This window comes from Eretmochelys imbricata, chromosome 6, assembly GCF_965152235.1.
Source record: "Eretmochelys imbricata isolate rEreImb1 chromosome 6, rEreImb1.hap1, whole genome shotgun sequence".
NCBI classification, from domain to species: Eukaryota; Metazoa; Chordata; order Testudines; family Cheloniidae; genus Eretmochelys; species Eretmochelys imbricata.
In genome coordinates, this window is record NC_135577.1 from 16,333,063 (window position 1) to 16,360,971 (window position 27,909).

Below are 27,909 nucleotides of genomic sequence, written 5' to 3' on the forward strand. Positions count from 1 at the left end.
CTGCCAAGCGAAGGTGGAGATCTGTGAACTTGGAGTGTTCTCCAGACCTTTCTTTCAAGGACATCTTGGACAATCTTACCAGGAAGGTTTGCATTTCTTATCAGGGTCACTAATGGGATAGGAAAGGCTCTGCACTATGTGCATATAAGGAGCAGCATCCCGGCGTCGCGCTGCATTTAGCACTCACACTTTCCTTTCCCCACCAGTTTGGGTGTACAGGGACATCATGAAGTGGCTTCTGCTCCTCAGTCTGGTGGTGCTTTCTCAGTGCCGGGTGACAAAGTGAGTGCAGGGGGGAACAAGAAACATTGGGATTCTGAGCTCAGCTTTCTACAGAGCAATGTTCCCTTAGCAGCAGCAGAAGCTCCTACATCTCTCTCCTCAATACTTCATTCTTTAATAGGCAGCAGGTGGGAACTACCCCTTGGCTGTATGGCATAGCAGAGGTATGAGGAAGGATGGGCTTATGGTTACAATACTGGAACAGGATTTGAAAAAATCTAGGTTCATTTCCAGCTCTACCACAAATTCCCTGTGTGACCTAGTGACTGAGTCTCTCTGTGCCTCAGTTCTCTGGATAAAAATGAACATATGTCCTTTGTCCACCTTGTCTATTTCATCAGTAAGATCTATAGGACAGGGGACTGTCTTATACAATGTATTAGTACAGCTCCCAGCATACTAGGCCCTCTCAGTGCTAGTTACACATTAGCCAGGAGTTTCCAAGCGTCCTACGGGAATTATATGCCCAACTCACACTGACTTTTAGTGCACTGGTCACCCAACTCACCTATACCCTCTGCTAATCCCAGCTATAAAAAGGGGTCTCCGTGCAATGTAAGAGCTGGACTCCACGGTATTCCCTGAACACACGGCTTGTCTATTGTTTATTTCTTATTGAGCAGTCTCTCTCCCCACCCTTGTTGATTAGGGTCTCCCTGAAGAAGGGGAAATCCCTGAGGCAGAACCTTAAGGAACATGGCTTGCTGGAGAATTTCCTGAAGAAACACCCTTGCAACCTGGCCTCCAAGTATTTCCCCAGCCTGGCCAATGAGGATGCCAGCGAGCCCCTAACAAACTACATGGACATGAGTATGGCAGGAGAGCAGGTCTTGAAGCCTCCCTCTCCTCATCAAAGCTTCCCATTCCTCTGCCAACAGCTGATCTCTCTCTCTTCCCAAAAGTGCCCCAACCCACTCCCCCACCCATGTGCTTCCAATCAAGCACTTCCCTTGCTGCTGCCAAGAACCTTCCCTAGCCCCCATGCTGGGCCATCCAGCCCCCAGCTGTGATTGGATGGGATTAAGAAGAGCACTGGGAATAGAACTCCCAGGTCTGCTGGCTCCCTGCTTCCAATACACTGGGATTGATGGAAACTGGGGATAAACAACTCTGTGAATCAGATGCCAGCAGGTCCTAGGAGCCATGCTGGGCAAAGTGATGGCAGAGAAACAGCAGCTAAGGCTGAGCCTTTAGCAAGGCCACCATAGCCCAGATCCTCAACTGCTGTAAATCAGCTGGTGGAACTATGCCGGTTTACACCAGCTGAGGATCTAGCCCTTGGATGGCAATGGTTCCCTCTCTTTAGAATCATAGAATATCAAGGTTGGAAGGGACCTCAGGAGGTCATCTAGTCCAACCCCCTGCTCAAAGCAGGACCAATCCCCAGTTTTTGCCCCAGACCCCTAAATGGCCCCTTCAAGGATTGAACTCACACCCCTGGGTTTAGCACGTCAATGCTCAAACCACTGAGCTATCCCTCCACAAAACAGGCTGTTTGTTACCATGTCAGCTGATTGATGAGCTGCCAGCCCCAACCCAAGCACTAGCCTTTAACCTATCAGTCACCCATCCAGCTACAGACCAAGCCTTGCATTGCTTAGCTGCATGAAATCAGAGGCAATCACCTCCTGCACAGATACATCGTTCTTTGCCTTGCTTTGGCAGATCAAGTACTTTGGAACCGTTTCCATCAGCACCCCAGCCCAGGATTTCTCTGTCGTCTTTGACTCCGGCTCCTCCAACCTCTAGGTGCCCTCTGTGTACTGCTCCAACACAGCCTGCAGTAAGTTACCTGCAACAACTCTTGCCTTGACACGCCATCTGGGTGGTTTGATTGAAATCAGAGAGATTTAAATCAGCAATGAGGAAACCTTGATTGAAATCACGGATTTTAATCTTGCTTTGCATTTGTACTTTTTAGTTATTTTCCTGCAGGAAGTTGTTTTTTGTTGGTAACCATTAAAACACCTTGATTTGCAACTAATTATAGCTTTTACCCTAAAATTGATACTTCCTCTTTCTAATCAGGAAGAGAAATAAATCTGTGTATATTGAGTGTAACCACTTATAGACCTTAACATACATTTATTTGTACATTTTTTAATTATGAGAAAATGGTGAAGGATGCATTTTTCATTTTGCTAGCTGACTAATCTTGTTACTTGAAGTATGTGTTCACCTTTACATAGTAATTGGAACTTGATTGAAAATGAAAAAGAAAAAAAAAGCTTTTAAAAATGATTAGTAAAATAAAACGACCTTAAATGTGCTGGATAGCTAAGAAAAAAGTTTATTAAAACAATTTGCATTTAAAATTAACAATGTATTAAACAAAGGAAGTGTTATCAATAAGGCCATTGTGGAGAAACTAAATGAATTCTTTGCATCAGTCTTCACAGCTGAGGATGTGAGGGTGATTCCCAGACCTGAGCCATTCTTTTTAGGTGACAGATCGGAAGAACTGTCCCAGATTGAGGTATCATTAGAGGAGGTCTTGGAACAAATTGATAAATTAAACAGCAATAAGTCACCAGGACCAGATGGTATTCACCCAAGAGTTCTGAAGGAGCTCAAATGTGAAATTGCAGAACTACTAACTGTAGTCTGTAACCTAGCATTTAAATCAGCTTCTGCACCAGAGGACTGGAGGATAATTAAGAAAGGGATAGATAATAGGACAGAAAATGTCACGTTGCCACTATATAAATCCATGGTACGCCCACATCTTGAATACTGTGTGCAGATGTGGTTGCCCCATCTCAAAAAAGATATATTGGAATTGCAAAAGGTTCAGAAAAGGGCAACAAAAATGATCAGGGGTATGGAATAGCTTCCGTATGAGGAGAGATTAATAAGAATAGGACTTTTCAGCTTGGAAAAGAGACAGCTATGGGGAGATATGATTGAGGTCTATAAAATCATGACTGGTGTAGAGAAAGGAGATAAGAGAGTGTTGTTTACTACTTCTCATAACAAAAGAACTAGGGGTCACCAAATGGAATTAATAGGCAGCAGGTTTAAAACAAATAAAAGGAAGTATTTCTTCACACAATGTACAGTGAACCTGTGGAACTCCTTGCCAGAGGATGTTGTGAAGACCAAGACCATAACAGGGTTCAAAAAAGAACTAGATAAATTCATGGAGGATAGGTCCATCAATAGCTACAAGCCAGGATGGGCAGGAATGGTGTCCCTAGCCTCTGTTGGCCAGAAGCTGGGAATGAGCGACAGGGGATGGCATTTGATGATTACCTGTTCTGTTCATTCCCTCTGGGGCACCTGGCACTGGCCACTGTTGGAATACAGGATACTGGGCTAGATGGACCCTTGGTCTGACCCAGTAGGGCCGTTCTATGTGTAGTCAGTGAATTGAACTGATTGTTTCTGGTCACCATGTCCTTCCAAGATTTTAGGTTTCATCCTCTCACACTTACTTTTTAGTGGGAAAGAAAAACAAGCTGTCTTGCTTTTATAACTCCCAGTCAATTTCTTAAGTTAGAATGAACTAGTCAGTGAACTGAACTAGCTGTATGAACTGACATGAAGAAAATATTCTCTCTGCACCTGCAGAAGAGGCTACTGCAGTGAAAAGCTGGTTTAGCGCTTCAACCAAGTCTAGTTCCAGCTGCTGAGCCAGTGAAATCCACCAGTTCAGTGGTCTATCTTTAAAACTTCAGCGACAAATATGCACTACTTAACAGTAATTTTTTATTTAATTTAACTGATTTTAATAGATTTTAGTAAGTTTAGATTTGCACATATGTTGTCATAATTTAAACTTTAATTTTAAAGTATTCTTTTTTAAAAGAAAAATGTATTTACATTGTTTAAAATCAATTTTTTTTTAAATTAAAAAAATCATCAGTTTCCAGCTACCGTGGAAGCCAGACATGAATAGGTTTCCTTCCATTGTCTGTGGATTGTCCAATTGTACATTGTCAGAGGAGGGGAATGGTTTCTAGGAAGCCCAGGAGCTAGATTCACAACGGGACCTAGGCGTTGCAATGCTGAGCACTGCAGTGCATAAGCACCCTCCCCCACCAAAGAATTCACAGCCTCACTAGTCTCCCATAGAACACATGGGGAGAGTTACAAGTGTCGGTCTGTGACCATTTGACTCTTCTGTACTTGCAGAAGACCACAATCGCTTCAACCCATCAGACTCCTCCACCTACGAGGCCACCAGTGAGGACGTCTCCATCCAGTATGGAACCGGAATCCTGGGCTACGACACTGTCCAGGTAAATCACAAGAAAGGATCAAAGCCCCTGGAGCAGAGAAGGGAAATGATTAGGAATTCGAAGGACAGGATGCATCTGTAAAGCTAAAGCAGGAACTCCACTGGCTGTGAACTGGGAGATAGGAATAGAGAAAGGGAAGAGAAGAGACAATGAAGCCAATCATGGGGGAGAGAGCAAAGTTCAGGGCATGGTCGCCTCTGAACGGGCATCTGGGCATCAGGAAGGATGTTCCTTCCCCATGATAAAGGTTTGCTTCCCTCTGGGGAGGAACAGCTAAACTGCTTTAACAGCACACAGCAACACCAGCTGGTAGGTGGGACAAGCAGTGGGGAAGCCCAAATCCACTTATAATCACAGCAGGATTTCTGGTGGCAGAATGTAATCGCTCCCTTTGGAATCTGGCCAGGAGTCTGGAGAGAGCGCGCTTTGCCCCCTCAAGGGATGAAAAGAAGTGATCAGGGCCTTGCTTTTCTTCCCACTTCACAGGCTGCACCCCTTAGCCTCAGGCTGAAGCACTGGGACTGTACTGAGGCCCAGATCCACAAAGGTACCTCAATGGGAGTTATGCCCCTAAATACCTGTGAGCATCCAGGCCTCACTCACCAACCCCGCTGCTTGCATCCCCAAGCTGTCCCTTAAAGTCTCCAAGCCAAGGCCTGACCCAGGCTAACGCTGCTTAGCTTGGGAGCAGTGGTGAGATCCCATCCCAAGATGGTGCAGGTGCAGGCATGTGCACTTCCTGCAGGATAATAACTCAAGGGGTCATTGAAGTTCCAGCCCAATAACCCATGTCCTATTTTACCCTAGTGCAGAACTCAGGCTCTTGATCTCCCAGTTTTGACGGCATCGACCTCCCCACCACCTCTGGAGAGCTCTGGATCCTCGGAGATGTCTTCATCCGCCAGTACTACGTTGTCTTCGACAGGGCCAACAACTAGGTGGGCCTGGCCCCCGTGGCATGAACACAGCACCATCCCCGGGACACTGCCATGGAACCCTGACCCCGGAGAGTATCTGTTTCTCCAGAGCCCCAACAATGCGAGTCAGTCTAGTGACCCTTATTGCTGCTGGGACCTTAATGGACACACACTATTCCCCACCCCAAACTCACCCTCTCGTCTCTAATCTTACCAACAGTAGAATAAAGGACTATAAGAGCATTGTAGTGAATTGTTTCTCTCTGGTGGGCGGGGTGACCCACATTCCATTGATGAGGAGGCAGGAAGGGAACATTCTCATATCTTCTGCTGTGGCTCCCAATCTCAATCTGCAGCCTCCTGATATGCCAGCCCTGAGCTCCCTCCACATGCAGCTCTCCCAATGTCCCTTCAACCTGACCCACAGCCTCTTGCTTTTCCAGCCCTGGCTCCCCACACACAGCTCTGCTGATGCCCCCTTACAATGACCTGCAGCTCCCACACTGCAATTCCATTCTTGTCCCACCCCATCCCCCACTATGCTAATGCCCCTCACTCCTGACCTGTTTGTTTTGTTACTTACAACAGTATCTCATGAGATGGGCTTGGGGGCTGTCCATAAATTACATAACACAGCCATTTGGGGGTAAGGGCTGTGACAGGTACCACTGGAACTGGGGACCCCTGAATCCTTTGACTCACCAGCCTCGGTTCCTTCTCACACTGTGCTGTGACAAGCTGCAGACCCGCTCCCAGTCCTACACTTCCACCAGCATTCACACAGGCGGGGACACACCCAGCTGCAGTTACATGCGGGCTCTCTGACCCACCACTACATGAACCCACAGCTAGGATTTGCTGTGGGGCCAGGAGATGACCCAGTCCTTAGGCCAGCACAGAGGAAAGCCAGGGCCAGCATGAGGGCTGGGTCTATGAGGGGGCGGGGTCACATTCCGAGGTGTTGTTAGAGATGGGGCCAGACCTAGGAGACAGCAGGGACAGATTTCACTTCACTGGAGAAACTCGGGAATAGCCAGACTGGATCAGAGGTGAGGTCCATTTGCCCAGTGTCCTGTCTTCTGGCACCAGCTGCTTGGAAGGAAACCCCAGAATGAAGAATTAGGGAATAACTACCCATGGCCTAAACCAAGGGCAGCCAGAGTCCCATTTCCCAGCCACCAAGCAAGGGGCAAGGAGCGGCTAAAGCAAGACACCCAAGGAAGGGCCGCAGCCCAGGGATCTCACAAATCACAACCATCAATGTAACTCACCTGGTCCAAGGACCTTCACCCAGCTCTGCACAGAGGAGTTTTCTAAGCACATGGCTTGGCAGAGAAGCCAGTTTGGGAAGAAGCAACATGGTTTAGACCAGAACTGGTTCCACTCACTAACAGGCAGAGACCTTGGGAAAAGACCATTGTGCATCTTTCCGGGCAAGTCTGTTTAGCCCCTTTGGAAAGAGTCGTAGTCTCTGTGTTGTCCCCAGACATGTAAACTCAAGGAAATTGGCCAGTACTCAGATGCAACAAACGAGGCTGGAGGGAGAAAGCGGGGGTTAAGGTGGGTCCTTACGACAGTGACACAGAGGAAGGGGAAGGGTCTGGTTCCCAGCTGTTCTAACAGGGCAGGGCTCACAGGGAATAGTAACATTAGGTTCAAACGCCGACGGCCTGTTTTGGTTTATGAGGCCTTCTATGCTTAGAGGAGTAAATACAAACTACAGCGTAAGAAAGGCAATCCTCTGGCTTCTCCGACTCTGGCCTGTGGCGAAGGCATTGGATTGAGACCTAGGTTCAATCCCAGTCTGTGCTACAGACCTTGGGCAAGTCACTTTCCCTCTTTGTGCCTCAGTTCCCCACCTGTACAATGGGGATAATGATCCTCTCTTTGTCTGTTCAGCTTGGAAGCTCTCCAGTGCAGGGGCTGTCTAGCACCTAGCAAAATGGGATCTTGACTATGGCCTCTGGCACTACTCCAGTCCATGCAGAGCATTCCCCACTAGATGGCAGGAAGCAGCCAAATCTCCCTCCCAGACCAGGGAGGCCAGCATACCAGCCACAGCCCGCCACCCACACCAAGAGAAGGGGTAAATCAGGAAGCTGCCAGAGCTACCAGGACACCTAACAAGAGCCAGCCAGGAGCATGGCACTTCCTAAAGTTTGTTCCATGCTGTAGCCTTGTCAGGTTGCAGGCCTGATAATCATAATATTTGCTGCTGTTTCTGTAGATGAGCTCATGCATATTCATCAAATATTTAGATCAGGGCACTGAGTCACTGGAATAGAATCTCCATGATTTCTAGACCTTCAGCCTGAACAGGGCCACCTGTGGGAGGCGATATGGTACACACAGCATCACCCAGACAGGGAGCTGAAGGGAAGGGGCATCAGGGATAGATTCCTTATTCTGAATTGAAGGTCCCAGGACAGAGAAGACCTCTATCCCCAGGTCCAATAATCTGTTCCAGCCCTGACCTGGAAGGGTTACCTCAAAACGTGGGAGAAAAGAGAGGATTGGATCTCTGGTTTGTCTAATGAGATAAAAGGGCGCAATTATGATTAATTTGTCTGGCAATGTGGGCCCCTGTCCCACCAGGGTCTGGGCGTGAGACCTCTCCCCTCCCCACTCATCTGACATGGAGTCACCAAACATCCATCCCTTCACTTGGGCCCAGACTGTACCCAGGAGACTAGAGCTGGAAGCCTATGCTAATCCCAATAAAAAGCCCTGGTTGGTGGGCCAAGGAACGTGGCATACAAGGCCATGGCAGCAAAAGCAGGAGGTTATCATGTCACTCTCTCACTGCTGGAGCCCTGCATTCAAATCCCATGCTATGCCACAAACCACACTGAGCTGGGGTTGGGTCATCACAGAGCTGCCATCCTCCACTTATACCACTTGTAGAATTCATTGTAGAGTGCAACACTACTGGTTATGATCAGCCACCTTTGGTCAGAAGAGGTTACGGTATGGAACAGGAAGGGGAAATCAGGAGTGAGGAGCAAATGTATGTGTGTCAGGCCCGAGGGCTGGAATAGCAGGGGGGCCTGTGAGTCAAGCTGAAGGGGCATCAGCAGAGCTGCTTGGAGACCCAGGACAGGAATAGCAGGGGGTTCTGTGGGGCAGGAGTCCCTGTGTATCCTGTGTGCTTGCATTGCCTTCTGGGTGGGACTCTTCATGCCAGCAGACTTGCTGGAGGCAGGCAGAGTGACTACGCTGGATAGGCCGGAATCACCCTGAAATTGGGCGTGGTGGCCACTAGGCGTGTGCATTAGCTGTTTGAAGGTACTTGGGAGATTTCCATTGTGGGCATGCAGCCTGGCCACCCAGAATCCCTCTCTGAGAGTGGAACCAATGGAAACGCAAGGGGAGGAGTTCAGCCACAGGAAGAATGGGAGCCAGACTGGAGGACTCAGTGGTGGAGCGGCACAAGCACTAGAAGGGTACACTGTCAGGATGGCGTTGCAGGAATTAAACCCATCCCACTCCCCCAAGCGGAGAAGAGGCAGAGGAGAAGGGCTGCAGGCTGTGCACATGGCAGAGGCTCACAGGGAGCTTGAAGAGACTGTGGGACACTAGCGCTTGTTTCCCAGGCTCTAAGGAGACAGCCAGTGGTGTAGTGGAGCCGGAATGTGCTGGAACACCATTTCCGTACTATCCACCCTCCACAGCACACCCCTTTGACCCTCCTCACCCCTCAGCCCCTAGGTTAGGGCTCCATTCAGCCTCCTGCATGTGAGGGCAGGGGCAGAGAGCAGCATGGGGGCAGGGGTAGAGAGCCAGGCCAGTGGGGATCTCTGGCATTCCAGTACCTTCCAGCTCCAGGACTACACTGCTGTCCATGGCCCGCCCTACAAAGGGTCCGGACACCATTCCACAGAGACTGAGCAGGGTAAACCCTCCCCCACAAGAGCCATTCGGGAGCCTACATATGTGTGTGCCCATAATTATATTGCAGTAGCGTGCTGTGGTAGTAACAAAGAGTAAAACTTGGGGGGAATCCCCTGAAAGGGTTGGCTTTAACAGTTGCTCTTGACAATAGTCACGGTTGTTCAAGACTTAAGTAAACATATGCATTCACAGAGAAAGAGAGAGAGATTTAGGCCACGTCTACACTTAAAACAGTGCAGTGGCACAGCTACAGTGCTGCAGCTACCCCACCTGTAGCGCTTTGGGGGAGACACTACCTACGGCCGACGGGAGGGGTTCCTCTGTCACTGTCATAAATCCACCTCCCCGACAGGCAGTAGCTAGGTCGACAGGAGAATTCTTCTGCCCACCTAGCACTGTCTAAATAGAACTTAGGTCGGCTTAACTACATTGCTCAGGGGTGTGGATTTAGCTGGGTCGATCTAATTTTCTAGCGTAGACCAGTGCTTAGTAAGCATTTGCTTTTAGAGACTGTCCCACTGTCCCAGCAGAGATTTAATTCTATGTAAAATAAAGCTCAATCCAAGTCTTGAGAAGACTAAACTCTGAACATTAAGCAGGGGAGGAAGAGGGGAGCTAATGTCAGGATGTTCCCCTTCCCCCTGCTCCTGCACCCCACTTACTCCATCTTCCAGAGAGCAGGGGAACACATGACAGGGCTCAGGAGGGAGGGAGCTTGCTGGCAGCAGCTGCAGTCTCAGCAAGCTGATCTAATTAACAAGGCAGTGTAATTAAGAGTAGGGTCAGATACTTAAAGGGGCAATGCACATCTCTCTCTCACACACAGGGTGTGTGTCTCTGTCTCTGTCTGCGAGACTGTCTTCCCTTCCTCTATTCCTGATGCCTTGTAGAGTGTGAGAGTTAACCCTTGAGGGCTCAGCCAATTGCTAGTTCATCATTTAGCAGTAAGGCATTCCCTGGGAAATATCCCACCCTCTGACTCCTCCACCTCAACCAAGCTTCACAATCATCATTGCTGTGTACCAGTATTAAATTGTTTGTTTAAAACTTATACTGTGTGTGTATATACATAGAGAATATAGTCTTTTGTCTGGTGAAAAAAATTTCCCTGGAACCTAACCCCCTCATTTACGTTAATTCTTATGGGGAAATTGGATTTGCTTAACATCGTTTCTCTTAAAGTCACATTTTTCAGGAACATAACTGTCGCGTTAAGTGAGGAGCTACTGTACTGACTAAATTTGAGGAACACTGCATGCCAAAAAGGAATGAGACCTTTGAGAGACACAATTTTTTACATGCCTGCAAAAAATCGATTATACCATAGAGCAATATGTCACATAATTAAGGAAACTCAGTAAAACCTGCAACTTTGGTGAGCTGACTGGTCAGAGATAGAATCATTTGTGGCATTAAAGACAAGGTGTTAAGAGAGAGACTGCTCTGTGAAGGAGACTTAACTTTAGAACAAGCTCTCCAGATATGCAGGGCAGCAGAAACTGTGAAAACACAAGCCAGAGAGCTGAATCCACCAGAGGGAGCTATCTGTGTACTAAGTACAAAAGCATATAGCCAGAATAAGTCAAATCAAAGAGTGGAACCACTCACTATGCAAACCAGTGCAAGGGAGAAGGCTGAGTACAGACGGTCCTGGGGAAGGTGTGGATCACAGCATGGCCCCAAACACTGTGTTGTCTTTGGGAAACTGTCATAAATGTGGGGGAAATAATGATTTTGGAAAATGCTGCAGATCTCAAATGCAGAAAAGTCAAGAACAATGAGGAGTACAGTGGCACCTTAAAGACTAACAGATTTATTTGGGCATAAGCTTTCGTGAGTAAAAAACCACTTCTTGAGATGCAAGACTAACACAGTTAGTGCACACAGACTAACACGGCTACCCCTCTGATACTAGAAAAGTCAAGCACATTCAGTTGAAGACAACCTGGTTGGGGAGTTTTTCATAGATGTACTGGAATCTAGAAAGCCTGATGAGAGGGACTGGATACAACCTGTGACAGTGAATGGAACAATTCTTCCACTGAAACTGGACATAGGAGCTCAGGTTAATATTCTGTCAGAACAAGATTATGAGAGACTGAAAATAAGACCAAACTGGGACCAACAAAAATAAAAGTAACTGGTTATTCTGGAACAAATATACCAGTGAAGGGGAGGTGCGTTGCTAGCATCAACCATAAAAACACTGTGTGCAAGCTCCTGTTCATTGAAGTGCCAAAGAAGGTGACACCAATTTTAGGCCTGGCTGCGAGTGAAAAACTCAGTCTGATAAATCGGTTGTTCTCACTAAATGATCATACTGAACCTGGCTATGAGGCACTGTTTTGGGAATATCATGATCTTTTTCAAAAGCTGAGTTGCTTGCAGGGTGAACATATAATCCGGATAAACAAGCAGGTCCCTCCAGTTATCCATCCATTTCATAAACAAACTAGAGAAATACAACCTAGATGGAGCTACTATAAAATGGGTCAAAACTGGTTGGAAAACCATTCCCAGAGAGTAGTTATCCATGGTTCACAGTCATCCTGGAAGGGCATAACAAGTGGGGACCCGCAGGGATCAGTTCTGGGTCTGGTTCTGTTCATTATCTTCATTGATGAGTTAGATAATGGCATCATAGAGAGTACACTTATAAAGTTTGCAGATGACACCAAGCTGGGAGGGGTTGCAAGTGCTTTTGAGGATAGGATTAAAATTCAAAATGATCTGGACAAACTGGAGAAATGGTCTGAAGGAAGTAGGATGAAATTCAATAAGGACAAATGCAAAGCACTCCATTTAGGAAGGAAGAATCAGTTACACACATACAAAATGGGAAATGACTGCCTAGGAAGAAGTACTGTGGAAAGGGATCTGGGGGTCATCGTGGACCACAAGCTAAACATGAGTCAACAGTGTAACACTGTTGCAAAAAAAATGAACGCCATTCTGGGATGTATAAGTATGAGAAGTAATTCTTCTGCTCTACTCCGTGCTGATTCAGCCTCAACTAGAGTATTGTGTCCAGTTCTGGGCACCATATTTCAGGAAAGATGTGGACAAATTGGAGAAAGTCCAGAGAAGAGCAACAGAAATGATTAAAGGTCTAGAAAACATGACCTATGAGGGAAGATTGAAAAAATTGGGTTTGTTTAGTCTGGAAAAGAGAAAACCGAGAGGGGACATGATAACAGTTTTCAACTACGGAAATGGTTCTTAGAAGGAGGAGGGAGAAGAATTGTTCTTCTTAACCTCTGAGGACTGGACAAGAACCAATGGGCTTAAATTGCAGCAAGGGAGGCTTAGGTTGGACATGAGGAAAAACTTCCTAACTGTCAGGGTGGTTAAGCACTAGAATAAATTTCTGAGGGAGGTTGTGGAATCTCCATCATTGGAGATTTTTAAGAGCTGGTTAGACACACATCAATTTTATAAATTCATTACATATATAGGATGAAAGATAAGATACGCTACCTTGACCTTCATTTCCATAACGTGCAATGTGATTTGCTAGAAATAGATCGAATTCTGCGACAACCTCAAGGGCTATCATGTAAGTGCCGTGGTGATCCAAATTTTTCCACCTTACCTCTAAATGCAAGTCCTCTGCTTGAAAGTTTCTTTACCACTGCTACAATCCTCTTCAACACATTTCTCCAATAAATAATGTCTTCTTCCATTTGAAATTTTTAATTTGTGTCAATTCTTCCGGATATCTCACCTCTCTTCTCCATTGTCAGTGCACACGTTTTATGTTCAGTCGAATTTTCATGTTCACATAGGCGAGCTGATATGTTTTTCCAGTCATGGAATCCACTCGTTGCCAGATTAGAGATCCCTCTGAATAATCGACATGGGGCCCAAAACACGGCTCCTTTGCTCTCAGAAAATACAAGACATTGCCATGGCTTTACTTCACCATTTAAAAGCTGTAGTTGAAACACATTTTTTGTTAGAACACGCATTTTATCAGTATATTGTCTTTTTGAGTTAGTAAAATCACTATCAGCATTGTGTTTAATACCATGCGTTGGTAAATACTCAATTATAGCATCATTCGATATCCATTGGGCCGGGTCATCACTTATGAATGAATTTTTGATTGACATGATTCGCAAATCTCTGCAGTATTGTCAAAGATATCCAGATCAACATGATTCTCGGTAGTCTCTGATATGCTAGTATTTGGAGCATTTTCTTCAACACCAACCGCAGCCGGAATTTCTTCCTTAGTTTCAATATGTACTTTAATCACACCAATATTTTCACTTTTTACTTCACTACTACTTTCAAGTATTTTTTCTGTCTCACTGTCGGCACTAAGTGATACAACAAAGGAATCCATTTTGTGCATTTTTGCTATCATTTCATTTTCCCTTTCTTTCTTTTGTATAGAATTTTTTTTGAACTGAGAACCGCTTAATTTCTTCCTTCCGGTCATTTTGTTAATGCTTAGGATTGTCGTGAGCATGTTCTTTACTAAAGGGCGTCGCGCCGTCGTGGGTGGTTTCAATGCGCGCTCTGATTGATAGAATCGCGGCGCGCGGCGCTGATGTCACGATTACAAAAATGCTGCTATTAAAAATTTGCCGGCCCTGCAAATTTGCCGCGCTAGGCCTAGGCCTTGTCAGCCTAGGTCATAATATGCCACTGACAGGGAGGAATGTGTTTTAAGGGTTGCAGAACTGACTTTTGTTGGGGACATTATTTCCAACAAAGGTGTACAACCTGATTAGATATAGATTTCAGCCACTGAAATGATGCCACGTCTGCAGTCAAAGAGAGATGTCCCACAGTTCCTGGGAATGGTTAATTATTTTGGAAAATTCATCCGTAATCTATCTACCAAAGCAGCGGCTTAGAGAACACTCCTAGAGAACAAAATTGAATGGTGTTGGGGTGCAGAACAGGAGGCATCATGGGAAGGTTTAAAACAACAACTGATAAAAGAGACAGTGTTGACGTTCTATGCACCAGGAAGGCCTATTTAAATCTTAGCAAAAGCTTCACAGTCTGGGGTAGGTGCAGTGATTTTACGGAAGCATAAGGATTGTTGGCAACCAGTGGCATATGCATCCAAATCACTGTCTGAGGCAGAAACCAGATATGCACAGATTGAGGAGGAGCTTTTAGGAATATTGTTGGCCTGTGACAGGCTCAATCAGTATATTTGTGGCCAGACAGTGGAAATTGAAATGGACCACAAGCCCCTGATAGCGTTATTTAACAAACCGCTAAATGACTGTACCTTAAGGCTTCAAAGAATGATGATAAAGCTGTAAAAGCATGATGTGGTTGTGACCTACACACCCGGTAAATTCATATTCACTGCAGATGCACTTTCCAGAATGGTGACTCCCACTACAAAACCAGAGCATAGGCGCCGACTTCCCCTCTTTCCCATGGGTGCTCGGCCCCCCTGCCCCGCCCCCTGAAAGACCTGAGACTTGCTAACCTGCCTGGAGAAAGGCTATTGAGGAAAGTGAATGGTAAAGATTCACTCCAGAGTGATGTGCTGGTAACCTCTCCTCTCTAGATTGTTGACACACTGGGTTTATGGAAACACGCTAGATGGGTTGAGAATTTAATGTGTGTGTTATTAGATAGTCGTTAGCTGTTTATATATTCGTATATAAGAACTACTGGGTTTTTGTTGTCGTTTTTTAAGGGGGAAGATGTAGAGATATGTTTGTGGAAGATTGTCATTTAGAGAGGCTCCCCCATAAGGGACAGTATTATGAACACAGGAATTTAGAGATGTGCCCTGGAAACTGGGGTGGAGAACACTGTGTCGCTGTGTACAGCAGTTCACCACAGAAGCTCCCTAGTTTGTTTTATTAAAGGTTTTATCCTTTCTCATTCACTGGTTTGTTGTTTAATGAACCCCAATATTATTACATAAGATGCATCTGATTCTCCCCATCCCTCCCCCTAAGTCAGAGGCATTGTGGACACCAACCAGATCTTTGGTCTGAGCAAGACCGAACCCAGCAACTTAAGCTACTTTGCCTCCTATGATGGGATCCTGGGTCTGGCCTTCTCCAGCATCTCCTCCTCTGGAGCCACACCTGTCTTTGACAACATGATGAACGAGGGTTTGGTGTCCCAGGACCTCTTCTCTCTCTACCTGAGCTCATAAGTCAGGGCTGGAAACAGCCCATCTGTCTACAGCAAGATTCACATTCCTATACCACCTTTCACAGAGCGATCCCTGCGATGTTTGCATCAGAAGTCCCAAACACAGCCACCTCTGGGGTGGAACGTGGCAGCCATTCTGTGCTTGTGCCATATGTTTTGGGGAGCAGAAGTGAATGATGATATCTCTAATAACAACTGCAGGGGAAATTAACATTAGAAAGAATCTAGTTACGAGCTATGACTGGAAAATGGGTGTGTCCCCCCCAAGAAAATTTCTATTTTCCAGCAAAAAATCAAAAACTGAAATAATTCAGTTTGGAAATATTGCCCTTGTGCTTGGTGGGAGTTTGAATGGGGGTGTCTCCTGCTCCCAGTCTCCTGTATAGGCTGGAGTCCCTGGTCAGACTACACTGCCCATAGTGCACCACTGTCCTACCTCATGGTGGAGGAAGGGTGTTGCGTGATGTGAAATGCACCAGTCTGACTCTCTCCTCCATTGAAGTGTTTGTCATTGTCTCGTTAGCCAATAATTCATGCATCTTCCCTGACTCTCCTCTCTCCCTTCTCGTGATGTTCAGTGGCATCGACTCATCTTACTACTCTGGGAGCCTGAACTGGATCCCTCTCTCCTACTGGGAAATCACCATGGACAGGTATCGCCCACCCCTTGGCCATTCCACCTGCGGGCTATTGGAAGACAGGTCAAATGTTAATGAATTGTACATCGGAGCCAGGGAAAGCTCAGCGTTCAGAGTCTAGACAAAATGAGAGACAAGGGAGCCACAAAAACACCTTCCATGGAGCCGTAGGAATGGGACTCCCCTGCTAGGTTAGGTCAGGTCAGTGATTCTCAACTTTGTTCATACCAGCACCCCCTCCCATCTGTCCAGCTCTGTTTCGCAGTATGGGAAGGGCAGGGTAGCTGGGACCGTCAGTCCCAGAAGGCTGTAGCATAAGGAGCGACGGGCAGTAGCCGCGGAAGAAAAAGTCTAGGATGAGACATCAGAGCAAAGTTCTTGGTAGTCATAGCAAAGGGGCAGTGGGGCAGTTCCACCCTGCAGGTTTGTCCCTGGCTGCTTGTGGGCCGAGTGGGGATGAGATCGGGAGTGTTCCTGGGGACATTCCCCTGACTCTCTCTCTCTTCCAGCATCACCATGAATGTCCACCTTATCTCTTGCGCTAATGGCTGGCAGGCTATTGTCGACACTGGCACCTCTGTGCTGGCGGGGGCCCCCACGGCCATCTCCAAAATCCTGCACTACGTTCGTGCCCGCGGGGACTCCAGCAACCTGGTCAGGTCAGGGAGGAGGGATGGGTGTTTCTAGGGGCATCTGCTACACACGCGTGTGGCCGAACCCCTGATTCCACTGCCACTGCCCACAGGCTGCACCCAGCCAGCATAGGGATCAGCTGGATCACTCTGCAGATTCCCTGGTGCTTCCACCCACTGGTAACCCACAGGAACACAGGGGAGGTCACCGTCCCCAGCATGTGGCCAGGCCAAATATAGAATCTGGGACCATCTGAGCTGACAACATTGGTCCTTTGGTTCAATCTGCAGAGCCTCAGGCTTTCAGAGCCAGAGATTCAATCCCTGGAGAGGACCCAGTCAGGCTGTGATCCAGCTTATTTAGATCCCACTGCTAATCACATGCAGCTTTCCCTTGTTGGAGAGTTGAGTGCTGAAGCCGTGACTAACCTGGCTCCTGGATGTTGCCTTTCTCCCTACAGATCAGCTGTAGCACCAAGCACACCCTGCCCGACATCATCTTCACTACCAGTGGCATCAGGTTCCCTCTGCCCATCACCGCCTACATCCGCCAGGTAAGTATCTGTGTCGGGGCCCCTCAGCAATGGCTTGTGCCTGAGGCTGCAGGACCGTCACTGAAATGCAGCACAGAGTCTGGCCTTAGCATGGGGGGAGGGGCAAAGAGCTCTCCCCCAAAGGGACAGCACAGGCAGCCTGTAGAGCTGGCTGCCCCAGGAAATCACCATGCCAGGGGGCTTACTGGGGTAGGAGAGGGGTTAAATGAGCAGCTACCCCAGCTAGGAGGCTAGCTCAAGAGAGTTCACTGCCTCGCGCTCCAGGGCTTGGGCAAGTGGGATTCAAGAATGAGTCGTCTTCCCCCCCGGACAGAACTTTTCCCCTCTCTGGTGTGGAACTGGTGAGCTGTTTCAAAAGGCGAGGAAAGGCAGAGAAGAAGCCCCAGTCCAATCATAATCACAGGGGGGTTAGGGGAGCAGAATATAATTGCTCCCATTAGAATTTGCCTAGGCCAGTGGGGAGAGCACCTTCTGTCTTACCAAGGGATTTCGAAGGAGGAGAAGTGGTTGGTGTGGAGCTGGGAACTATATCTCCAAGTGGTTTAGTTTCCTAGACAGAACGGCAGACGGAGGAGCACTGCTGATTCCCCCATGCTCTGTTAGGCAGAGACAGTTGGAATGGGGTCACTCAACAAAGAGGATCTCCCTTAAGCACCTGGAGCCCAGAGTGATTCCTGAATGCCCTATGGTACCAGGATTAAATAGCAATTCAAGAAAATACCTTGAGTGGAGAAATGGAGCAGCTCAAAATTCCACCAGAGCTGAAGCTGGCTGGAAATACGGAAGACAAGTGGAAGAGATTTAAACAGGGCCTTGAATTGTGTCTGCAAGCAATGGGTGCCAGTGAAAAGGGAGGCAATCAGATGTAGCCTTATTTCTGACCAGAGCAGGTTCTGGTGCACGTGTCTCTAAAATTTCAGTTAAGTCAGACTAACTATGAAACTGTTTTACAAAAATGTAAGGAGTACTGCACTCTGCATAAAACTGAAACTTATGAGACTTTAAGCTGAGGTTCCAAAAGGAAAGTGAAACTAGAGTAGAATTTGTGCCTGATCCAGGGCTGGCGAGCCAATTTTGCAGGTTTTTTTAGGGGGCAGAGCGGGGACTAACCAAGTCCCTGAGAAGAGACCACACTGTGACTGGAATGCGGAACAGAGTGAGGAGACCCAGAATCAACCCTTCACGAAGCGCTCCAAGTCCAAGCGCTCATGGAGGATGGACAGCTCTGACGCTGCAGGCATGATTGAGAATCCAAAATGTTGTAGGAAACCCGAAGAAGAGCTCTGTGTAGCTCGAAGGTTTCTCTCTTTCCCCAGCAGAAGCTGGTCCAATAAAAGATATTACCTCCCCCACCCTGTCTCTCTAATAGGAAACCTAAGGCAGAAACAACAAGGAGTCCGGTGGCACCTTAAAGACTAACAGATTTATTTGGGCATAAGCTTTCATGGGTAAAAAACCACTTCTTCAATTTTTGTGGATACAGACTAACACGGCTACCCCCGGATACTAAGGCAGAAAGGCACACGCGTTCAGGCAGAATTAGGGAAGAACAGCACCAGCAGAAGCTCAGGCAATGCCTGGCATATCAGAAGAGATACAAGAACCGCCATTAATTCCATCGCTTTGCAAGAGTTTTCCAGCACCGGCAGAGTGCGCGCAGCCTGGACAAAGAGGACGACGACAGTACCACGAGCTCAGCTGTATGTTTCATAGGAGCAATGGCTACCAGTGCAGCAAAAGATGACCTGGCTGTCACAGATGGAAAGCAAATGGGAGGTTTATTAATGTTACGTTGGACACTGGTGCACAAGCCGATGAGTTGCCACAAATAGTGTTATCGACACAAAAAGAAAAGCCACAGGTAAACTCAGGGCTTATAGCAGTGAGCTTATCCCCAACAAGGAGTATGTGAATGAGACATATGGGTAAATTGGGAAAGCTACAATGTGGAATAGTACCAGGGAAAAGCACACCCATTACTGGGTTAAGTGTGTCAAGCCCCTGGTCTCATCAAGAGGGTGCAAAGGGTTTGAGGACATCTTCCACGGGATGGAGAAGCTTTCAGCAGAGTACAGAATAGAGCTGAAAGAGCCCAACCACCCCACAATTCATACACCAAGGAAAGCTCCCTCACACTAAGACAGAGGCTGAGAGAGGAGCTGGACAGACTCATTGATCTGGGAATCACAGAGCAGGGAGAGGAACTAACAGAGTGGGTATAATCATTGGTCGTTGTAGAAAACACAGACAGAACCCTTCGCTTATGCATAACCTCAAAAGAATTAAATCTATTAAAAAAGTGGACGTTTTTCACTACTACAGGGAAAGACATTTTGGGGGAGATGGCGGGTGCCAAGTGTTTCTCTACATGGGGTGCGTCACAGCAGGATTCTGGCTGGTGCCCTGAGAAGGACAGAGTACATGTTTGTTCTCCTTCAGCATCCCCTATGGGAGACACCATTTCCACAGAGGGACACCTGGCTACCAGTGGTAGCAGATGACAGAACAAGGAGTAATGGTCTCAAGTTGCAGTGGGGGAGATTTAGGTTGGATATTAGGAAAAACTTTTTCACTAGGAGGGTGGTGAAATTTGTGCCCAAGCTAACAGCTCAAACAAGCCAGCTGAGAGCATTACTGTGCAAAGACATGCAATGCACTTGGGGTGCAAATCTTCATAGAGAGTTTGAGACAATGAAGGTGTTAAAAAGGCCCCCGTCCTGTGAAACTCTGACAGTAAGCTCAAAACTCAGTTGTCCTGGACATCTCTGAAGAAGATATTGGCACAGTCCTCCTACAGCAGGATGGTCAGAACGGGAGACCAGTGGCTTACGCACCATGGGCACAAACAAAACCGGAGTGTCCATACGCTCAAAGAGAGAAGGAGACTTTGGATTTTTGTCCACTGGTGTAAAGAGTTTCATGTCTTTGTTTATGGAGGCCAGTGTTCGCTGAAACTGACCAGAAACCACTTATTGCCATTGCCAAAAGGGGCCTGGGAACCATCCCACCACCCCCAGGAATACAAAGATTACTTTTTCAGCTGCAAAGACAGGATTTGCAAATCGAATACGAACCTGGAGGAGATTTGGCGATCTCAAACATGCTCCCTAGAGCATTTGACAAGACAGCAGTGGAGCAAAGTCCAGAGCTGTTCTACATGTCAGTTTGATTAAAAAGCCAGTCCAGCCTCAGACAAAATGTGGATTGCGATTGCCAGAGTTACTGCTTAGGACGAGATGCTGCATAAAGTGGTTAAGGCTATTAGCACCAAGTGACCGTGACCACGCCTTCCCAGCCCCTCTCACCAGTTCAGGGGGAAGCTCTCAGTCCTAGATGGGATTTTGTTTAAAGGCACCAGGACAGTGATCTCTGAGCTACTGCAGAAACACATGTTAAAAAGGAGACATGAAGGTTATTTCATGATTGAAAAATCTAAGCGAAGGGTCAGAGACATTTTACACTGGCCTCAAATGAACAGCAACATTGAGGAACTACGCCGAAAATACAGGCGTAGTCAAGCAAAATCCTATGTTAGTGGCAGAGGAAAAATTTTCCCCCTGGAGTAGAAATTTGTCCACATTGGCTGGAAAAAAAAGACTATGTATTTGTCCTAAACTACTAGTCTCACTTGCCTGAGGCAGCCGCACTAAAAGGCACTATAGCTAAACAGTTGATTGTGCATCTCTATTTTCGCGAGTCATAACTCTGAGCCACACCTGCCTTCATGATGTCTGACAACGGGCTTCAGTTGAGCAGGCATGAGTTTCAGCAGTTTTTGGTGAAGTTTGGGTTTAGACGTGTGGAGAATATGGAAATGTCTGTAATATTTATGGGAAAAATAAGCATGACTTGGTTTCCCCTACTTTGTATTGCTAGGCAGGGGTCTGGAGGAGTTAATTTCTTCTTGGAAAGAGGGAGAATAAGAGATGGCTGCTAGTCACAGAAGCCTGCCCAGGTTGGCATGAATGAACTCTCAGGAACTGACCGCATATCAATGGAGTGCCCTGCGGAGATCCTGGAAGACCAACAACTGGGCACTGACTGGCAGCCAAGAGAAGCGGAACATGTGACCACAGTGGAACTGCAACTGGAGGCGGGGGCAGACTGCTAAGCAGGCTGCTCCGAGTTCGCAGAGATTACATCCACGAGGCTATGGAAGAGGGGGCAGGTGATTCCACCAACACAGATTTAGAGTTAAATTGTGCTGTCCTAGGCTAATCTAAGGACTCCTCAGCCCTGGATTCCAGGTGACTAATGAATGCTGGATTGTTTTGAAAAGGCAGCACAGCAAATCTCTAATGGTCACATTGCTCCCAAAGGGGTAAAATCTCACTCATTTGGACTCACCTGAAAACCCTGCTGAGAATCACAGGGGCTGAATCCAGAGGGCCTGGTCTTGGAGTATTGGAACCATGGGGCTTGCCCTTGAAAAATTGGGGACCTAGGGCCTAGTACTTTAAGGGGCACTCCCAGAGAGTCAGTATAAGGTTTGGAGGCATGGCACACCCTGTAAAAAGCACGCTAGTCCCCATTATCCCACATCCAATAGGAAGGTGAGGTGAAAAATAGTGTTAAAATAACAAAGGGCCGAGAAGTCAGACTTTGAGCCATGCTTAGCACAGTTCAGTTACAGGGTGGCACCAATGAACATGGGTTGCTACCTGCAGACATGTGGTTTAACAGAATGCTGACAAGTAAAACGCCTGCAACGACAGAATCTGCTGTCCCAGGAACTGGGGATTTGCAGAAGAATAAAGAGAGACAGAGACAACTAAAAAGAAGCCAGATGATTTGGGATCCCAGGAGCTTCCACCAAATCGTGGACATGATGCAGGACGCATCTGTAATAGAAATCAATGGCCACCAACAGCGGAGAGGTCACGTGAGGCTGCGCTGGGGTTGTATGAGGCGGTCACCCAAGACGGACACATACTGAGGAGGAAGAACAGAGGAGGAACATCCAGAAGGGAGGGAGGAGGGGCGCTGGGTTGGCCGCTTGGCCTGAGACAGTCTCAGTTAGGCAACAAATACAGCAGGTGGAGACAAGCGAGCCCCAGGACGTACCACCATGGAGCAAATGGACTGACTGCCTCCTGACAGCAGTAGCACTGATGCATCCAGGGAGATCGGCAGGTCCTAGCTAGAAAGAAGGGCACCTCGGAAATCAGTTGAGCGTTACTAGTGGTTGGTTATAAGTATATGGAATGGAGAATCCTGTGAGTGCTGTTTAAGTGGTGTTGTGATTGAGTACTGGCTGGGAAAGGAGGAGGTTAGCATCCCGGACAGGAAGTCTAGGGGAGGGGCTGCAGAGGTCCATGTGCTGTTCTGCAGAAGCAGTTAGAACTGAGCACCGGGCAATTCCTTCAAGTACCTTGGGCCCAGAGTGATCACTGTATATCCCATCTGAAGGGCAGCTACCCCTAGCAGCTGGCTGAGGCATTGGGTCGGTACTGACACCTAAACTCAACTCCCTGCCTGTCTCCTATCCATGCCTGCCCCAGCCTCATGCAGCTTAGCTTGGGAGCTCCAAGATTCCAGCCCAACATACAGGGAGTCAGTGGAGTTCCAGCCCAACAACCCATATCCCATTTTTCCTTGTGCAGAACTCAGGCTCTTGCTCTCCCGGCTTTGAAGGCATTGACGTCCCCACCTCCTCCGGAGAACTCTGGATCCTCGGAGACATCTTCATCCACCAGTACTACGTTGTCTTTGAGAGGTCCTATAAATCATTGTTGCAAGCTGCACCACGTCTTCTACAGAAGAGGTCAAGTGGGGCGTCTATGGAAAGGTTGTAGTTTGCTGCTCATGATTATGCTGTCTGTATGTGTGGATCATTTTTGTATTTGAAGTTATGAATATTGGCTATGTACCTGTATCTCAATGACAGGTTTCAGAGTAGCAGCCGTGTTAGTCTGTATCTGCAAAAAGAAAAGGAGGCCTTGTGGCACCTTAGAGACTAGCCAATTTATTTGAGCATGAGCATCCAGTGAAGTGAGCTGTAGCTCACAAAAGCTTATGCTCAAAATAAATTTGTTCGTCTCTAAGGTGCCACAAGTCCTCCTTTTCTTTTTTTGTATCTCAATGTGTTTGATTCTAAGTAGCCTCAGTGAAGCATTTTGTCAGCTTCTTGAGAAAGGACTATTCTCAGTAAGTGCCCAATGAAGAAACACTTAACTGACAATGGACTTTAGGAGATGCCAATCCACATCTGAGCTTTCCTGGGAATGTTCAAACTAACAGTAAACAATGGCGTCGGCCTGCAAAAAGCTGAATCATTCATAGACATGGGACTTGCCCAGGTGGCTGCAAACTCCATTTTGTTGCTGTGGCTTTGCACAGAAGGACAAAGGCGTTTCCACTCACGAGAGAGAGAATATAAAAGGCCCTGGAAGCCTCTGCATTTTCTCTTCAACTGGCTTAAGAGATGGTCTCTCCACCCCCAAGAGATGCCTGAAAGAAATTGGAAAAAAGGACAGTAACTCCGGGGGTGGGAGTGATTCCTAGACCCAGACTAGGAAGGAGTCCAGTCTGTGAAAGAAGCATATTGCATCTCTGAGAGTGAGATTTTATCTGTAATCGGGGGATGAAAGAACAAGATAAAGGAGGAGAAGGACAATTTAAGAAAACAAGCACTGGTCGAACAATAATTGATTACAGCATGATGGTGCAAACCTCATTGGTCCCAATGAAGAAAAATCACTATATGAACAGGGTGCCTTCCCATGAAACATTGGGTTCTTCCTGCCAAGATTTCCCCAGATGCTTCCGCAGAGCATCGTGTCGTGACCGACAGAACCCGGCTCCTCCCTACCTCTGATCAACCTAGCTGGCCTCTAGATTGATCTGGACTCTGGACTGGTAACTATAACATCGATTGGCAGGACAGTGTGTGTGTGGTGTGATTGAATGCATATGCTAATTATTGTATTTCCAATAAATGCAGCATATTGCCTTTTCCACTGAAAAAGATCCCGTGTGCTTCTTATAAGCAGAACACTTGGGACACAATGTGACCCACGTAATTCACTGGTGTTCTGCAGAACTGGCACTTATCAATGGAAAGCTTCAGTCCATAGGCCTCCAACCTGTGAATTACTTTAAGAAGTCTTTCTTCGTGCTCCTCTAAGGTTCTTCCAAATACAATCAGATCATCCAAATAAACCAAGACTTGCAGTAAGTTCATGTCTCCCACAGCTTTCTCCGTAAGATGTTGAAATGTGGCAGGTGCCCCAGAAATCGCTTGAGGCATGCTTTCAAACTGTTAAAACCCTAAAGGCTGTCTTCTCCTTATCTTTTGCTCCCAGAGGAATCTGCTAGTGTTCACTTCGAAGATCCAGTACTGAGAACCACTGACTTCCCAGCAAACAATCTAAGGCATCTTGTACTCGAGACATGGTGTACTGGTCAACCACAGTACGGCTGTTTAGGGTGCAGTAGTCAATACATATCCAGCTTTTCCCATTCTTTTTATGAACCACCACAATGGGTGAGGCGGTATGGACTGTGGGACTCTGTAATGACGCCATTTGCAATCAACTCCTGATGCAACCTCCACGCACATCTTCCTTCTTGGAAAGAGCAACCTCCTAGAGCTCTCCCTGAAGGGTCAGGAGTCATGTGGTCTGATGTTGTGCTCTACTCCTTTTGCACATCCCACGTCCCACTCATGCAGTGAGAACACCTTCGATCTTTCACAAAGCTTCTTCCTCAGGCGATCCTTCCGCTCCTCAGACCGTGGGGAATCTCCAGAGTCAAACTTTGCAGGATCTATCACTGAAACTTCAGTTTCACACTGGGGACTTACAATGGATTCAGGGTCAAAGAGATCTGCTATTTTCTGCCCTTGTGTCACAACAACATCATGACTTGTTTCATTAGCAATCAGCATAATCCCCTTTTCCTGGGCTCTGGCAGGTAGGGTTATGACTCCACTGGGGACCAGCACTCCTTCCGGGAGCCCTCCCTCAGCCGGCTGCTCTACCATTGCCAATGCTCCTCTACTGCCTTTCAGCCTGGTTCTCATGACAAGCACTTCTAGCTCCGTCCTTGCAGGCACTACTAAGGGGGTCGTGCCCATGTACCTCAGTGCCCCCATGGGTAACTCAGACCTCTCCTTTTTAGTACCCTAAATCTTTCTATAGGCTTCAGCACAAAGCGTCTGGATCATCAGAGTGTTTAGATATTGGTCCCTAGCCCATTGTCTGCAGTAATCCGCGAGTATCTTGAAGAGACTGGAGTTGGTCCCTGTCAGCACAGACACATCAGAGATTCCCTTAGGGTCAGGGCACATTAATGCAGTGGAGTCTACCTCTTGTCTTACCCCAGCAACCTCCTCTGGGAATTCCAGGTGCACGATGATGTACCCTGGGCAGGGGTATTCATCCATGCTGAGGCCACACAGACAAAGTCCTGTCAGTGGCTGTATAGGCAGGTGCCTAAGCATCTGTTGGTAGAATGAGTGAAATATAATCGTCACTTGAGATCCAGTGTGGAGCACTGCTTTACACTCCAACCCTTCAGTCCTCACTGTGAGCTCCGCTCAAGGCCCTATCAGCCTGCGGGGATCCCAGCTGGACATCTCTTTTAGGGGAGCCTTCAAGTCCTTTGGATCTGAGTGGCCCCCTTCCCCAGACTGTTCGGCAGTTCCTTGACCCCTCCCCACTGATCCTCAGCTTTCCATACACTAAGGAGGGATTTTCTTCATTACAGCACTTGGCAGCACTGTGCCCATCCTGACCACATCAGTAGCAGAAGAATTGTCCTTTCCCCCTTTGCCCAGGGGGGATGGTGGCTCTAAATGCTGACTTCTCCATCGCTACAGCTGGCGGCTCCTTATGCCTGGAAGTCTTAATTCGCTCAGTGGTGCTTTGCAGCTCAGCTGTCTGTTCTGTCAGGACCTGCATTTGTTGGGCAAGTTCCTCTCTGGTGCTCACCATCAGTAGAGTGGCTGTTCGTAGGGGTGCTGTGCTGGCTGGCTCAGACAGTTGGGCTTCCCAAAACACACTGGCAGCCTGCCTTTCTTCCTCCTCTCTGACCTCTTTTATCAGCTGGGAGTAACTCGGGGGAGGTTCCTGCCCTTCGATTAGCCAGAGATGAAGTAGAATCGGGTGCTGACATCGAGATCCTCTTACAGTTTGAGCCAGTCTGGTCTGATCCATCTGCTCAGCAGTTACTGCTCCCCCCCGGACAGCTCTCGGAAGCCGTCTCTCCAGCCTCTGTATATAGGCTGAAACCTTCCCGCCCTTTTGCTGTCAGGAATTAAGGAACTTCCAGTAACTGTCCTCAGAGCCCTCTATGCTCCCAAAGGTGTGAGCGAGGGCCTCTAGGCAGTCCCTCACACCGACCCCAGGTAGCTTCAATGAGCTTCAGGGTGCAAATCACGTCTAATGCTGGGCCCCTGAGGCTCTCTACTGGACCTCTTCGCTTTTCTGCGTCTGGTACAGCCCACTCCTGCAGCATTTCAGGGGTATGTTCCAAACAGGGTTCAAACGCCTCTTCCCCAGGTATTGGGATGGGACCCCCAGCAAAAAACCCTAACTTACAATAGGAGCTTGATGTAGCATGGAACAGCACACCCTTTTCCAGTGCTTTTGCCCCATCATCCACAGAGGCTGCAGCCTGGCCACTCAGGGTAAAGCACAAAGCATTTCCCTGATGGAGCAACAGTGACACCGGGTGGCCAGTCGGGCTAATGCACAAAGCATTTCCCTGTTGGAGCAACAATGACACTGGGTGGCCAGTCGGTGTAATGCACAGAGCATTTCCCTCATGGAACAGTGAAACTGGGTGGACAGCTGGGGGAATGTGCCCCTTTTTCCTCTATCTTCCCTTGCTCCCCCTGGCTCAGGCCATCTGCCTGGTGTACCCATGCACACTCCCTAGGCGCTTTTGCCCCTGCCCCCTTTTCTGTTGCCGCTGTTCACTGCACCCCTTCATGATACCATAGTCCTCCACTTCCTAGTCCAGCCGGAGGAGCAGGTATCCCTGCCCTGCATCAGTACTTGCGCACCCTCTTCCTTTCCTTGATTAGCTCCCCTGTGCTCCCATCCCATTGGCACCCTCCTCCCCTGCCTGCAGCCTAGTGGGGAGGAGTGATAGGCTTTTACCTTCTCTTTCCCTTCTTCTCCTTCCACCAGTGAAGCCCCCTGCCCCTTGCTAACATGGCAGGAAAAACTTTGTGTGGAGCCCCTCCCATTGACTCTGTGGTCCCCCTGCCACTTCCCCCGGGTCTCCCAGTGGCTAATCTCTCAACCACCAGTCCAGGATCTGCCACTGTATGGCAACTCCCCCCACCATTTGAGGGGAGGCCCCTCGGCTGGTAAGAAGGTCCAGAGGAATAAAAAGGCATAGCCCCCTATGGTTGAGGACGCCCTCCCCAGATCTGACCGACGCTGATGCTTGCAGAGTGTCCTGGAATGGACTCCTGACGGTCAGCATGGGCGACCGGGACTGGCTAGAGCTGCCTTTCACTCTGGCAGAGTTCTCGGAAGCCCTCCGTCTCATGCCCATCACTGGAGTTCTACCACTCCAATGACAGTGGACTTCTACCATGTGTTCTGGCACGTCCTTGGCTCAGACCTTGTCACCCTCTGGGCTGAGTCCTTGGAGAGCAG

At 47.9% G+C, this 27,909-nt stretch overlaps 2 pseudogenes; one reads left to right on the top strand and one right to left on the bottom strand.

Moving 5' to 3' along the window:
• Window positions 1-27,909, bottom strand: part of LOC144267161 (pepsin A-like) — a 56,394-nt pseudogene that overhangs the window by 4,352 nt on the left and 24,133 nt on the right.
• LOC144265800 (pepsin A-like) lies at window positions 227-27,830 on the top strand (annotated as a pseudogene).